Genomic DNA, 14,564 nt, shown 5'->3' with positions numbered 1-14,564 from the left:
GGACGGAGCGGGCGGTCTGACTGACAATAGCCCACTCCCGACATCTTTTGACAGCGTATCCGCACTTAATTCTGACCACCTGTAGGTGTCTGAGGAGAAACCATTGTCAGTCAACAACATTCTTTTTTTGCAAGGATGTTTGAAATAGTTCGGCAGAAAATAGCCTACTTCATTTGTCAGTAGGGCAATATGATTTTCGTTTATGTTGCTTAGAAATTTGAGTGATATAGGCTTTGTCCTATTTAATTTATGTTAGGCTATTTATATTTCATTTTTTTTTTCTGTGGCATTTTTTTTCCTCTGCTGACAGTACAATGTTAAAATAGCCTAATATTTATATTGACACGAACACAATTTTTGTATAGCATTTATTATAGGCTACTTAATCTCATTCTTGCCGTTAGAGACATTTGAATGTGAGATTATGGAAACAAGATCTAAATTTTGCGGAACCGTCAGGTCGGGAAATAAAGCGGGCGAAAAAGTGTATTTTAAGCGGTTGCTGAATAGAACCTTGTGGGAGCGGGACAGAAAAAAAACGGTCCCGCGCAGAACTCCTTAAACCTTAGGTGTGTATGTGTGTGTCCCGAATAGTCAAGTCAAGTCAAGTCAAGTCAAGTTTATTTGTATAGCGCTTTTCACAATACAGATTGTATCAAAGCAGCTTCACAGTATTCAATTAAAATAATACAACAAAGTTTGTTTCAAGAGGAATTTATTAATTAATAAAATTAATTTAAATATCCCCAAAATATCCCCAACTGAGCAATCCAAAGGCAACAGTGGCAAGGAACCGAAATAATAATAATACAAAAAAAAAAAGGAATAAAGTTCAAAAGTCGGACTGTAAGCGAATGAGTATGATTGCTATTCACACCTTTATTAAAATGGCTGTAATCTGGTACCACAATAGTACTTGATCTGTTTAAAATGATTTCCTTGATATATGCCTAAGGTGTTAAATTAAAAATCAAAATTTAAATTTGTCTAATCCAGTAATTAATTTTTTCTATTTTTGATCTGAGCACAATCAGAAAATCAGAAAACCCATTGTTATTCGTTTTTTAATTTTAGTTCAGGAAATAAATAATGGAAAAACAAGTCGTTTTTCATCTTTTTATTTTTGGTTTTAATTTGAAAAAACGATCGAACGAATGATCCACGGACGGTGACGGACCCATCATATTCCGCGATTATAGGCCTATATAAAAGTATTTAATTTGTATCCATAGGCCTACTCTGTGTAGCTGGCCCGCCATCTACTGGCTAAAAAAAATTGCCGTACTTGCCGACCCCTGCTATAAAAAAGCAGTCTTCATGTATTTTATTACACTTCAGCTTGTGATTCTTATTAAGTGGGGGTCATTTTTAGGATTCTTTACCTAACCCAAGTCTCTGAGATCCTGACAGCTTGCACTTCTGGAGACTCCGGGTAGGTTGGAGTTCTGGAAAATGGTGGCAGTGGAGACTAAAGGGTTCCTGATGGTTTCACACTTAATTCTTCACCTTAATTCTTAATTATTTTGCAGTTAACGTGTCTTTTCTTCTCCACCTGTATTTGTCTGACCCTGCTGACCCAATGAGCATTTCACTTTACAATGGTCATGCCTTAACTGCAATCTCTAGTATTGCATTAGTATTGCATTCTTATCATGGGCATTTAACTTTTTTTGACTTTTCAGTTTTTGTTAAATCTCTTTTTTGACTTATTTTATCTGTAAAAGAAAACATGCCTAATAATTCTGCACACCTGAATTAACCCTCTGGGGTCTAAGGTGTTTTTGGGGTCCTTGAGATGTTCTGACATGCCCTGACATTTGTGCTTTTTTCAGTTGCTTATAAACATATTAACCCTCTGGGGTCTAAGGTGTTTTTGGGGTCCTTGAGATGTTCTGACATGCCCTGACATTTGTGCTTTTTTCAGTTGCTTATAAACATATTAACCCTCTGGGGTCTAAGGTGTTTTTGGGGTCCTTGAGATGTTCTGACATGCCCTGACATTTGTGCTTTTTTCAGTTATTTATAAACATGTTAATGGCAAAGGTGTAAATTCACTCTATATAGCACAAACAGGGCTAGCATAATATGTGAGCAACATGTATGTAGATGTTTGTATTTTTAAGAGAATAATGTTTATGCGTGGTTATTGAAAAAAATTAAAATGAAAGTTGTTGAAATAAGACCACAAAACACATACTAAATATGTGTCCACAAGACTTTTGACTAATGGATGTTTTCACTTCGAGTTCTGGCTTCAAAATTATGTGAAAATAGTCTTGCTTTATCGTTCACATAAAACAATACATTGATTTAAATTGTGTAAGACAGGTTTTGCTTGGAAAGCCAATATGCGAGGGGGGCGTAAAGGGGGAGTAGTTTACACCTGAGAATACAATGTCCCACCCATTATGCTTAATTACTTGCAATTCGATTTTGACTCATCTCAGTAGGCTATAGCAAAGCATTTTAGTTGATTAAAGCGGTTTATTCTTTCACACACAGACACGCGATTCATATTTAGGCTAGACAGTCTTTACAAATATGTACCCTTCATTCATCTCACAGAAACGCGATTCATATTATAGAAACGCGATTCATCTTTTTGCGGTTTACATAGGCCTACACTAACGTTATTCCATAACGTTATTCTATAACGTTATTCCACATAACACTTGAGAAAAGATAACTAGCCTACCTTACTCCTCATCTATTGCTCCTCATATCAGCACTGTTCTCAGGAAACTTTTCTCCAGGATTATTAGGTAGGCTATGCCTCACTCGCGGCGCGCTGCATGTGTTTACAGCTGATGTGGGCGTTTCACAGGTCTGAAATGGTTCTCAAAATTTGCGTTTGAATAGCGCGCGCACTCCGGGGCGTGGTTACATTACATTTGAATGAGCTCTAATAAGCTCGACTGGAATCGCTCTCTTTTAATACAGATTTCACAAGCTGAGAATATTAGTTTTTTATATAAATTACTTAATTTAAGAGAAGCGATTTCAAGCTTTATGCCCGTGGGTATGTTTACCTGTTTGACTGAATTTTCACGGAGTATCAGATAATTTTCGAACGCGTTTCAAATTGGACTTCAGAGACAGAGAGAGTGCAGAACTTGAATCATGTTTATTTTTCTTTATTTGGCAAAAAGCACAACACTTTATTTTTATTGCGAGTATACAGAAAAAAAATAGAAACTGAACAGGATCGATTGATGTATAACACGAAAATGAAAGATCAAAATTAACAGAGCAGTTTGAGCTTATTTTACATTGCTAAAAAAAAAAAACGAGCAAAACGCGGGGGCGTAATTACAAAGGTGTAATTACACTCTATTTAGCACAAACAGGGCTATCATAATATGTGAGCAACATGTATGTACATGTTTGTATTTTTGAGAGAATAATGTTTATGCATGGTTATTGAAAAAACTAAAAACTAAAGTTTCTGAAATAAGGCCACAAAACACATACTAAATATGTGTCAATAAGACTTTTGACTAATGGATGTCGTCGCCTAGAGTTTTTTCTTCAAAATGATGTGAAAATCATCCTACCTAATCATTCACATAAAACAATACATTGATTAAAATTTTGCAAGACACTTTATGTTTGGAAAGGCCATATGCGAGTGGGCGTCAACGATCATGCATATTTAGTGGTTCACACCTGAGGAGACAATGGGGCCTGCATACTTAATGAGCCATTCATTCAGGTGTGTCACTGAGCCACAAGAAAAAATGCAAGAGTAATATGTATATATATATATATATATATACATAGGCGTAATTTACGGGTGGGACGGGTGGGACATGTCCCCACCACTTTTTACCAGGCTCGATATTGTCCCCACCACTTTTAAAAAGTAACTGAAAAATAGATTGCGTAAGGTATGTATTAAAGGAAAAGCACCATCTACAAATCGTCACTCTTCGTAATCTAATTCATTCATTTAATTAACACATTTTTCCGCCGGTCAGAAGCTTTTCAACGTCCTCAAAGATGAATATTAAGTCTCGTTGTGAAACTATCGCGAGACACGCGATATGCGTCCTGGGATATGTAGTTTCCTTTCCTAAGTCTACAGATTCCTGTACCTTTCTTTTTACGATGTTCGTATCAAGGTCTGTTTCAAGGTTGAAATATTTTATTTGAGATTTTTGAGAAGATTAATTGGACAATATCTCTGGTCCACAAGTCAAATCATCACTCACTTTAGTCATCAAGTGATCAAGTGATGACTAGAAGGTGGACGACAGTTCTTCTTCAACCACGAAGCGAGGTGAGTTCACTTGAGGCATTATTAAAAAGTCACGGTTATTATCACAAGTCATGAAGTGTTATATGAAAAAATTAAGTTATGTAAGAAGTAAATAATTCATTTTGTAAACTCGTCTTAATTCAGTAACGTTAGTAACGGTTCGTTCGTTACTAACGAACGAGCACGTGAAGCAGTTTAGGCTTGACGTTAGCTAACGTTAGCAAATGCGATTTAGTGGTGGTAAGAATCATATACAGATTCATATAGGTGTCAGTCCTCTTGAAAGTAAAAATGCAATGAATTGGCTTTTATTGTTAACTAATGTTTTAATTCTGTAACATCGTTTTAGTGAAACCGTTTGATGTCAGCCTTTTCCACGATTCCATCACAAGTGCGGACTAAAGAGGTAGGCTAAGTTTGTGCTACCATAGAATGTTATTATTGTTATTTCATTATTATTATTATTTATTTCCAATTGTATTTACTTTTTTTGGTATATCATTTTATATATGTTTGCTTCTAAGGTAACGCTACATAGTATTTTAAGTGTTTAATAAGTGATAAAGATGAAAATGTATAGTATGACAAAATGTTGAGCAACAAAGATACATGCTTTTGTTAGAAGTCAACAGTAATCTTGTTTATTAACAATAAACAATAACATCGGTATGTTTATGAACACATCAGAATGAACTGTAATAAGAAATAAAATAATATTGTAATGGATGTAAAAAAAAAGCAGGAAAAAAAGCAGAGTATCAGAGTACTCTAGAGGAACTAAATCTCTTTAGGTTTAGTTAGCTTTGTCCACTAAAATGAACCAAAAACCTGAGCACGTCTCTCTGAGGCCTTTATGAATCCCTGGCTTATTTTTGTTGTGTCTAATTTATTTGTTCTGTCTTTGTGAACATGACAGACAATAACGCTGTTCAGACGGTTCTGGGACATAGTTGATCGAAGCCATGTCTTCAGGCGCCGGAGAGCGCTGAAGCTTCTCTCTGCCTCAGCTGATGATGCAGGAACTACGAGAAGTAAGCGGACCAGAGTCTCCACTTGCTTGAAGAGTCCACGGACCTCAGGTACCATGTTCTTCAAAATATTGACCACTTCTGTACAACTTTGGTATTTATAATTTGTGCGAAACATGGCCATCTGCACCTTTAGGGACCGGGATTCCAGCTCAGGGTACAGTTCAACAGTGTTGTTGACTTGCCCAGAGATCAGGACGTTTTCAAGCATGACAATGTTGCGCAGACCCTCCTGCTCAAATCGACGTGTCAGCTGTGTCATCACTGTATCAAGAACTTGGAAGAACTGCACACGATAGTACTCCTCATCTGTATTTGGACTGTAAGGCTGAGCTGGACCAGCGTGTCTTGCAGAAGGCCTTCTAAAATGTGGTACTTTTATCGCCTCAAGGTCCAGTGATGTTACCACCTCAGATGCCTTTGTGTAGAGCTCTCTGAAACTTTCATCTGATCTTTTGTTCTGAAAGCCATTTTTCACACACTCAACTGCACTTAGCATGCCTCCGACTGTTGCTCCTCTCGCTTGCAGTGAGGTGTTCAGGCCTTCAAGGCCTATCATGATGTCCTGTGCCAACAGCAGTCCAAGGACAGTGTTCCCTCTCTGGAAACGCTCGTGAAGGCCATTGGCTTTGGAGGCAGTGTCATGTGTGCCGGATGATGCCATTTCCTCCAGTGCTGTCAAGACAGCTTCATATTGGGTGAGGACAGAATTGATGGCTGGTGTTCGCACTGTCCATCTAGTTGGGCACAATGGTTTCAGTGTTGTATAGCAGCCAGATGTAGATTTTGCCACAGACTTAAAAATGGTTTTAAATTTGCCTGACTGGCCAAACAAACAGCCCAGCTCATGTATCCATTGCAAAGAATCGCGAATTATTGGTGCGGCTGAACAGGCTGCTTGTGTGACCAAGTTCACACAGTGGGGGCCACAGTGAACAAAAGTGGCAAGTGGTTGCTCTCTGCAGATGTGAGCTTGTACACCTGACAAATGCCCAGACATGTTTGCTGCTCCATCGTAGGTTTGACCACGCAGACTGGAAAGGGGAAGGTTTAGACGGAGGAGAACATCAGAGGCAATCCTGCCTATTTGCTCACCAGTTGTAGAAGAAGCTTCATAAAGGCCAACAAACTCCTCTCTAGGTTCCAGGTCTGTGTCAACATAACGTATGCAGATAGACACTTGCTCAACACCACTAATGTCCTGCGTCCCATCCATTATTATTGAATACTGCACTACTGGTAAAGCAGAAATTTCCTGTGCAATTCCACGAATTATGGTGTTGCTCATTAAATTCATTATTTCATTTTGTATTGCAGGGCTTGTGTAGCAGTGATTGCGTTTGAGCCAGCTTGCCAGACCAGGATCACTCTCTGCCATGAAAAGGAGAAGCTGGTGGAAATTTCCTTCCTCTTGGTTGTGCCCCCTCAGAGGCAAGCCTTGTTGGGTCAGGTATTTAACAGCATTTACTATTTTTGACAAATTTAACCTGGCCTCCTCTTGTGCCTTTGATGAAATGCTGCACAGTTGCACTTTTATAGATTTTTCAGAGTGTATGAATGTGTTCACAGCAATGTTGTGAGCTTTGCTTTTTGTATGTCTCTCGAAAGCTTCTGGACCATGTTTCCAGTTCCTGAAACCCTGAGAGACGAATGCTTGCTCTGTATTTTTGGCCAGTGTGGATGTCTGTTCGGAAAAGGCATTGAAGCAGTAAAAACACACTACCCCTTTAAGTTCAGAGCAGTAGTGCAGCCATGAGAAGCTCTTAAACCAGCTCTCCTGAAATCTAAGAGTTTTGTTTGACAACTTCTGAACCTCAATGAATTTGGGATCAGGCTGAAATGGTTCAGTTGTTCTGTATATTTCAGGTGCCTGCTGTCCTGGCTCTATGGAAGGAGTTGGCTGTATTGATTGCTGCAACTGTGTGATCTCCACAGTCAAGTTTTGCCCTGCCTCACCCAAGCTATCAGCTGCCTGCCTCTGTAGATAGTTCATTACATTTTTAGCAATTTTACATGAGCATTGATGAATTCATATTTTGTAAATAGTTGTTATGTGTTACATAGTTAAGTGTTTTCTAATTATTTATAGCTATTTAAAAATGCAATATGAATTTAATTTATACATGACTAATTATAAATGAGTATGTGAATGATTTTCTATTGTTTTTTTGGGGGGGGGGGGGGGGGGGGATAGTTTTAATAATCTAATTTATGTGAACTATGTGAAATGTTTATAGTAATATTAAAGTAAAAATATGTATTGCAACATGATTTTATTTAAAATGTATTTGTAGTCTACAATGTTAATACTGTATTTTAGTCTTATCCTTACCTCTACATTTTCTGCTCCCTGTTCTTGTTCATTGTCAGTAGGCACATTTGTCTGATTCTGGGGGGGAAATTACTAGTTCAACCCAGGATCTAAATGTTTACATTTGCAAATCATAAGCAATATATTTGCATTTGTCCATCATTGAAGGCAGAATAATAATTAAATCACTTTTAGGCAATAGGACAATTCTATGTTATGACTGGGATTTCCACAATTAAAACAATTAAGTATACAAGTCTTTAGTTCATAGTCCTTTAATTCAGTTTTGTATTAAATCACAGCGCGCTCCAGTGGCCGCCAAAAAACATTAGCGACAGTATGTCTATTCACGTAAGTTAAATAATGTTTTCGTGTTAAGCAAAGTAACTTACTGTGCGTGGCTGCTTCACTAAAAAGCTTCTTATATCACTTCCACACTTTCTTTTGGACATTCTGTTGATGTTTTAACATTTATGCTATAGGTTGCAACATCTGCCGTTAACTAGCCTTTACATGTGGGGTGGGGGAGGAAAAAATAGAGCTTTTATAAAAACGTAATAAAAAAAGATTCGTCAAAACAATTTCATTTATTTAATTATTTAATTAATAAAGATAGTTTAACCATTTTAAACACAACTTAACTCTCATTCATGTTTTACACAAGGTTTTGCGTAGTTCAGGATTGGTTCAATTATTTGATTGGATGAGGAAACATTTTGTGGGCTTGTCTTGACTCTTGACGTAATGTTGATTCTTCCATGTTCAGCGCGTGCATCGATCACACCTGCTTTTAGCAAGTTGTCCGGCTGGTATTGAGAAAATATGTAAGTAATGCAAAGTAGAATGAATCGTAATACACACACACACAATTGTGCAATAATGAAAACGCTGCAGCCTGCAGCTGAGCTGACCATGTAATGGTAAGTTCACCATATTTATCTTGCGTATTTTAGCTACCCTATGTGTTGTGTTGTGTGATAAGCAAAACGTAACATTCACATTCTGAATGTGTTACGTTTTGCTTATTCGGATGTTTATAGACACATTTGTGAATGTGATGCATGTGTAGGCCTACATCAAAGTGAAAATTAAGTGCATTTCCAACTCTGAACTCAGTCCCCAAGTAAATTCGGTTATTAAATAAATAAATAGCAAAAGGAGTTGAGCGGTGTCCCCACCACTTCTCAAAGCAAAGTTACGCCACTGTATATATATATATATATATATATATATATATATATATATATATATATATATTAGGGCTGGGGGAATTAACGCGTTAATCTTTGCGATTAATTTGAAATGTTTAACGCGTTAAAAAAAAATAACGCAATTGACGCAGCACTTTTTTTTTTTGCCTCGTTTTAATGATTTCCTGTTGCGTCTGCTATTAAAAAGGCCGAAATATGCCGTCCCGCCCCTCCATGTTCGGCGGTCAGGTTTCATTCTCGGGCTGCTTTCATGAGCGGGTCTTTTCCGCTCAGTATGTGCATCGCGCTCTGTGCTCCGCGCGCACGCGCGCGTGAGTGTGTGTGTGTGTGTGTCGGTCGGTCGGCGCGCTCTGTGCTCCGCGCGCGCGCGCGTGTGTGTGTGTGTGTGTGTGTGTCGGCTCGCTCTGTCGTTAATGGCCCAGCAGCGGCGAGCTCTCCGTTCCGTGTGTGTGTGTGTGTGTGTGTGTGTGTGTGTGTCGGCGGCTCTGTCGTTAACGGCCCAAAGGCTTCAATCATGTACTAAGCACTGGAAAAGTAAAGTCCACTCAAGTAACGTGAAATTTCTCTGTTGACTTCTGTTTGCTGAGCTGGTATAGCCATGCTGGGCAACAATGGTAAAATGACCTGCTCTGATCACATGCTCTGGTAATAATAGCTTTGTAGGACTATATTTTGTTTTAATAATTAATAAAATAATAATAATAATAATAATCTGTTAAATTGATTGTTGATTGATTATTGAAAAAGAATAATATATTGATATATTGATGTTTAATATTTTAATATAGGGCTATTTTCTGTTCCCTTTTTTTCCTGTGTTGTTTAATTAGGTGATTCTAAGTTTAAATATTGATGATTACAAGCTTGGGGGAAGCGCAATTAATTGCAATTAATTACAGAAATTGTGCAATTAATTAGTTAATTTTTTTTAATCGATTCCCAGCCCTAATATATATATATATATATATATATATATATATATTTATATATATAGGTTCACAGTTGGAAGCATCTCATTTTATTTTTCCATGTCTAGTAATTGTGCAGTTAATTCTCATACTGTATTTTCAGTTTTGGAATATGTATCCTCTCCCCAAATTTGTCACTAATAAAACACAATAAAAATTATTTAAAGAAAAGTTTACATCTACCTTGTAAATATATTTTTTATCAAAAAGGTTACAATTACAACAACAATTCAAGTGCAATCGTTCTTTGTAAAAACTAAAGTATACATTTTATATCATACATATTTCAAAGTTAAAAAGGCTACATGCAACTTTTTCCCCAAAATAAACATAACAATAGCCTTTTTATTTGACCATTTATGACTCAAACATCTCCTGATGAGCATACTGACACCTTGTCAGCTCACAGTGGGTGCACCTATAAGCCTGTATCCTATTTTTCCTATTTTCTGTCGGGTCGGATTTTTCGTGCGCTGTCTGCGGATGTGACGTCAAGCGTGTTCATGTTAAATGTTTCAGATCACTCTGCCACCACCGCTAGTCAGCAAACAAACTTAGTTTCTCAAACAATATATGTATTTGACTGTTCTTACCTCTGTAAACATAATGTTGACTTCTTTGCAGCGGATGACTTGTGAAGTGTGCACGTACGAGAGCGAGCAGATGTCAGGTGGCCACAGGTGTCAGTCGCGAGTTTAAATTTCAGAAAATCGCATGTAGCCTCTTTAAAGGGATACTTCACCGTTTTTTCATATTAAACTATGTTATTCCCTTAACTAAGACGAGTTGATACATACCTCTATCGTCTCAGTGCGTGCACTAAATCCCTCTGTCTTGCGGCGAAACTTTGTTAGCCCAGTTCATTTAATATGGGCCAAGCAGAGAAGCTACCAAACACCTCCACGTTTTCCCTATTTAAATACAGTTACTCGCGAAGTGTAACTCGACCTAGGACGGTGACACAAAACAAAACGTTGCGCTTTTCTAAGCGTGTAAAATGGATAACTATTTTGTATGGCGGAATACCATAGCAAGTGCTTGTAAGCACTTCGACTTGGCGCAGTAATATCTTCACTAGAGGGAGCGGGGGCCGGTGAGAGGATTTTTCACGAGTGAAGATATTACTGCGCCAAGTCGAAGTGCTTACAAGCACTTGCTATGGTATTCCGCCATACAAAATAGTTATCCATTTTACACGCTTAGAAAAGCGCAACGTTTTGTTTTGTGTCACCGTCCTAGGTCGAGTTACACTTCGCGAGTAACTGTATTTAAATAGGGAAAACGTGGAGGTGTTTGGTAGCTTCTCTGCTTGGCCCATATTAAATGAACTGGGCTAACAAAGTTTCGCCGCAAGACAGAGGGATTTAGTGCACGCACTGAGACGATAGAGGTATGTATCAACTCGTCTTAGTTAAGGGAATAACATAGTTTAATATGAAAAAACGGTGAAGTATCCCTTTAAGGATTCATTACTTTGAATATAGCCTAGGCTACATTGGGAAAAACACTAATAACATATTATTTGATTACTTTATTTTTGACAAAACATACTATATTTAACATATGAGCAAAAATTGGCAAACAAAAACTTATTTGAGGTGGCAAATATTTTACAGTAAAAATGTATAATCTATCCAAAACTAGTCAACGAAATGTTGTCTTTCATATGTCTGTAACATAGGTCTTTCGTTTATATAAGAAATATATACGTTTAATACGTTGCTTATACAAATACATTTTATTTCAACATATTTCGACATATTTGCGAGCGCGCATCTCTGCCATTCATTCATTCACACACAGAAAACGCGATTCACTTGAGAATGAAAAAAACTTACTACAGTATTCTCAGGATCCGTTGCTCCTCGAAATACCAGCACTTCTGAGGTACATTTTCCATTATTCCTCACAGCGCCGCGAGACAGTGTAAACAAGTACAATGATCTGAATAAACTTGATGTGTTTTCTCGAGCTGATATGTGGGCGTTCACAGTTTGTATGGGATCGCCTCAGTCATTTGCGTTTGAATAGCGCGCGCTCTCCGTGGGCGGAGTCACATTAAAAATAATTAGCTGAGAAGAGAATGACTGACATCTCTCTCTTTTCATACAGATTACATAAACTGAGAATATTAGTTTTTTTATAAAGATTACTTCATTTAAAAGAAGAGCATTCAAGCTTCATGCCTGTGTGTCTGTATGCCTGTTTGACTGAGTATTCTCTGAGTTACAGTTCATTTTCGGACGCGTTTCAGAATTGACTTCACTGACAGAGAGGAGGCAGAACTCGCATCATGTTTATTTTTCTTTATTTGGCGAAAAGCACAACACTTTGTTTTTATTATGAGTATACACAAAAAAAATACACACTTAACAGGATCGATTGATGTATAACACAAGCATATAAGCTAAAAAATATTTTTATTTTTTGCACTGATAAGGAAAAAAACAAGCCTATCGCGCCGGCGCGATAGCCGACCTCAGGGGGTTAAAGGTGTTTTTCATTTCCAGCCTATCACTTGTAAATGATTAAATACAAAATTAAAAGTAGTTATTAAGATTAATATGGTTTGGAATTGGCAAAATGTTCCTGGGAATAAAATATGATCAGAAAATCAACGTGCCTAATAATTCTGCACGCACTGTACATGCTTAGCAAAATACTTGATTCAGCTGATTACAAATCGCAGCTGTATGTGTAAGACTTCTCAGAAATGCTCTTCAGAATAAAGTTTTAAGCTTTGACTTCAGTGTCAGAAATCAATCACTGTAGACGCAGCATTTCAAACACAAGTTGAACATTGATGCTGTGAATGCGGGTCTGTCTGCTCATTTACAGTTGGATCAGTGATGTGGACGTGAGTCCTAATGTAACCGGTGGTAAATATCCTTAAAGTTGCTTCTCTCCTCTAAATATGCACCCCTATTTTTGAGAATTTTCTGAAAACGACATACCCAAATAAAAATGTCTGCAGCTCTTAAACCCTATGGTCTATATTCATAACACTGGTCTTTTTTAAACTAGACACATGAAATTTTGTTACCCAAGAGTCATAATAACTCAAAGTAGTATAGGAACAGAGTAAAACAAGGTAAACTATACATGAACGTGACAAACAATTTCTTTGAATGAACTTCACTTAGGGTAAAATGTATGAGACTTTGATGTCAAAGGCCTGAAACTACCATAAATATAAAACTGAATGTCTGACCATGTTTTGATTCAAATTTGAGGATGATACTCCCAAAAATGTAGTTTCTGTAAGTTTTTATTTCAAGAAATGTCTAGGTGTTTTTTGTTTTGTTTGTTTTTTAAAGGCCATTTGGAGACTCCAAATAGACACCTGGTAACCAAATGACATGAGTCAACACTACATATATGTATAGCAATTCAGAACTGCTCTACCCACCAAACCACACAAGAAAAAACTATTTCAGAACATGTGAACGTTCTAACTAAAAACTCAAATTTTGAACAATTCGAATAACGCAGGGGTTCTCAAACTTTTTGAGTGTGTGGACCACTATTTGTAATCAAGAATTTTCGCGGACCACCTCATAATACACATAATAAAATATGTCTACACACAGTCCTACCTGAATTAATCTGCACCTCTAAATAGGCTTACTAGCACTAAAACTATAACTGGTCATCACATCACAGGCTTGTTAAAGGAAAGTTTACTGCACACAACGGCTGCCACATATTTAATTTATTTATTTAGGCTACTCAAGCGCCCAGGGCATAATCAGGTTCATTTGAACAACAGGCTTATTTCCATAGCAATGTAGTATGAAATCTATACAGTAATAAGAACACTGGAATATAGTCAACATTTCAAAACCTTTGGCGATTTTAGGGGATTATTATTATTAATCTTCAGAGTTTTACAAGTCCTCAAAAAGTTTGTCCACTTAACAGCACATCTGCAAAACATTTCAGAAACGCGAGATCAAGAAACTAACTGGAAATTAAATAATAACAGGCCTTATTCATTCCATTTATAAACATTTCGTTTCATATAAACTGCCTATGCCTAACTGTGCGTTCACACACCGGACGCGAATAGCGCGTCAAATTCAAAAAGGGATTATGTAAAATTCGCACCTGCCGCGTCTAGTGATACGCTTGACCACTTTGTATCAATTCGCGCGTCGAGAGCGAAATTGACGCGCGTAAAAACAAAAGTTTGAAGCGAAATTTCGTCCGTTGTGAACGAACCATTAAAGGCTATGCGTGTGATGTGATAATGAGAACATATTTGCCTCTGCCCTTTTCTCTTCAGAGAACCTGTTGCTATCCACCGAACCAATGTTGTGGTTCTAACGGCACTGAACTTGAATGTCACGGCCGAACACCACTAGGCTATTTTAGTAATCACACAATAACTTGACAATTTAATTAAAATGTTATATCAATATAGGCCTACATATTCTTTTTACTTTTCTTTTTTTATGGGAATTTCCTGGTAAAATATTATTTTATATTTTATTTAGCCTTTCCACGGACCACCTGCAGTACCCTCACGGACCACTAGTGGTCCGCGGACCACAGTTTGAGAATGGCTGGAATAACGTAACAGTGATTTTCAGTGAAAACAGTGAAATTAATGCCATATTCGTCATCCGTGTCAGTGAAGGCTATTTGTAGAAAAATTTAACAAAACACAAAAGTGGATTTGTTTGAGTCAAACATTAGAGACATACAACTTTTAGTAGCATCAATATTCCTTCATATTACAACTACAAACATATGCTTGCCAAATACCTTATTGCTCTGATGCATCTT

The 14,564-nt window shown here is 37.3% G+C and overlaps 2 long non-coding RNA genes across 8 annotated transcripts in view; one reads left to right on the top strand and one right to left on the bottom strand.

Moving 5' to 3' along the window:
- The window catches only part of LOC309505166, a 172,453-nt gene that overhangs the window by 103,235 nt on the left and 54,654 nt on the right, over positions 1 to 14,564 (bottom strand). The window lies entirely within an intron of this gene.
- Positions 3,770 to 7,483, top strand: LOC309505103. 7 transcript variants are annotated; one of them, XR_014208266.1, is made up of 5 exons: positions 3,770 to 4,279; positions 4,608 to 4,664; positions 5,175 to 5,337; positions 5,816 to 5,984; positions 6,306 to 7,483. It is a non-coding gene; the product is annotated as an uncharacterized lncRNA (long non-coding RNA). The 7 variants fall into 7 exon arrangements; XR_014208267.1 differs by having other exon boundaries at positions 5,175 to 5,984; positions 6,306 to 6,736; positions 6,895 to 7,483; XR_014208268.1 differs by having other exon boundaries at positions 3,771 to 4,279; positions 5,175 to 5,984; positions 6,306 to 6,525; positions 6,604 to 7,483.

This window comes from Leuciscus leuciscus, assembly GCF_965113295.1.
Source record: "Leuciscus leuciscus genome assembly, chromosome: 8".
In the NCBI taxonomy this organism is placed as follows: domain Eukaryota; kingdom Metazoa; phylum Chordata; class Actinopteri; order Cypriniformes; family Leuciscidae; genus Leuciscus; species Leuciscus leuciscus.
This window is presented reverse-complemented; position numbering and strand designations above follow the sequence as displayed.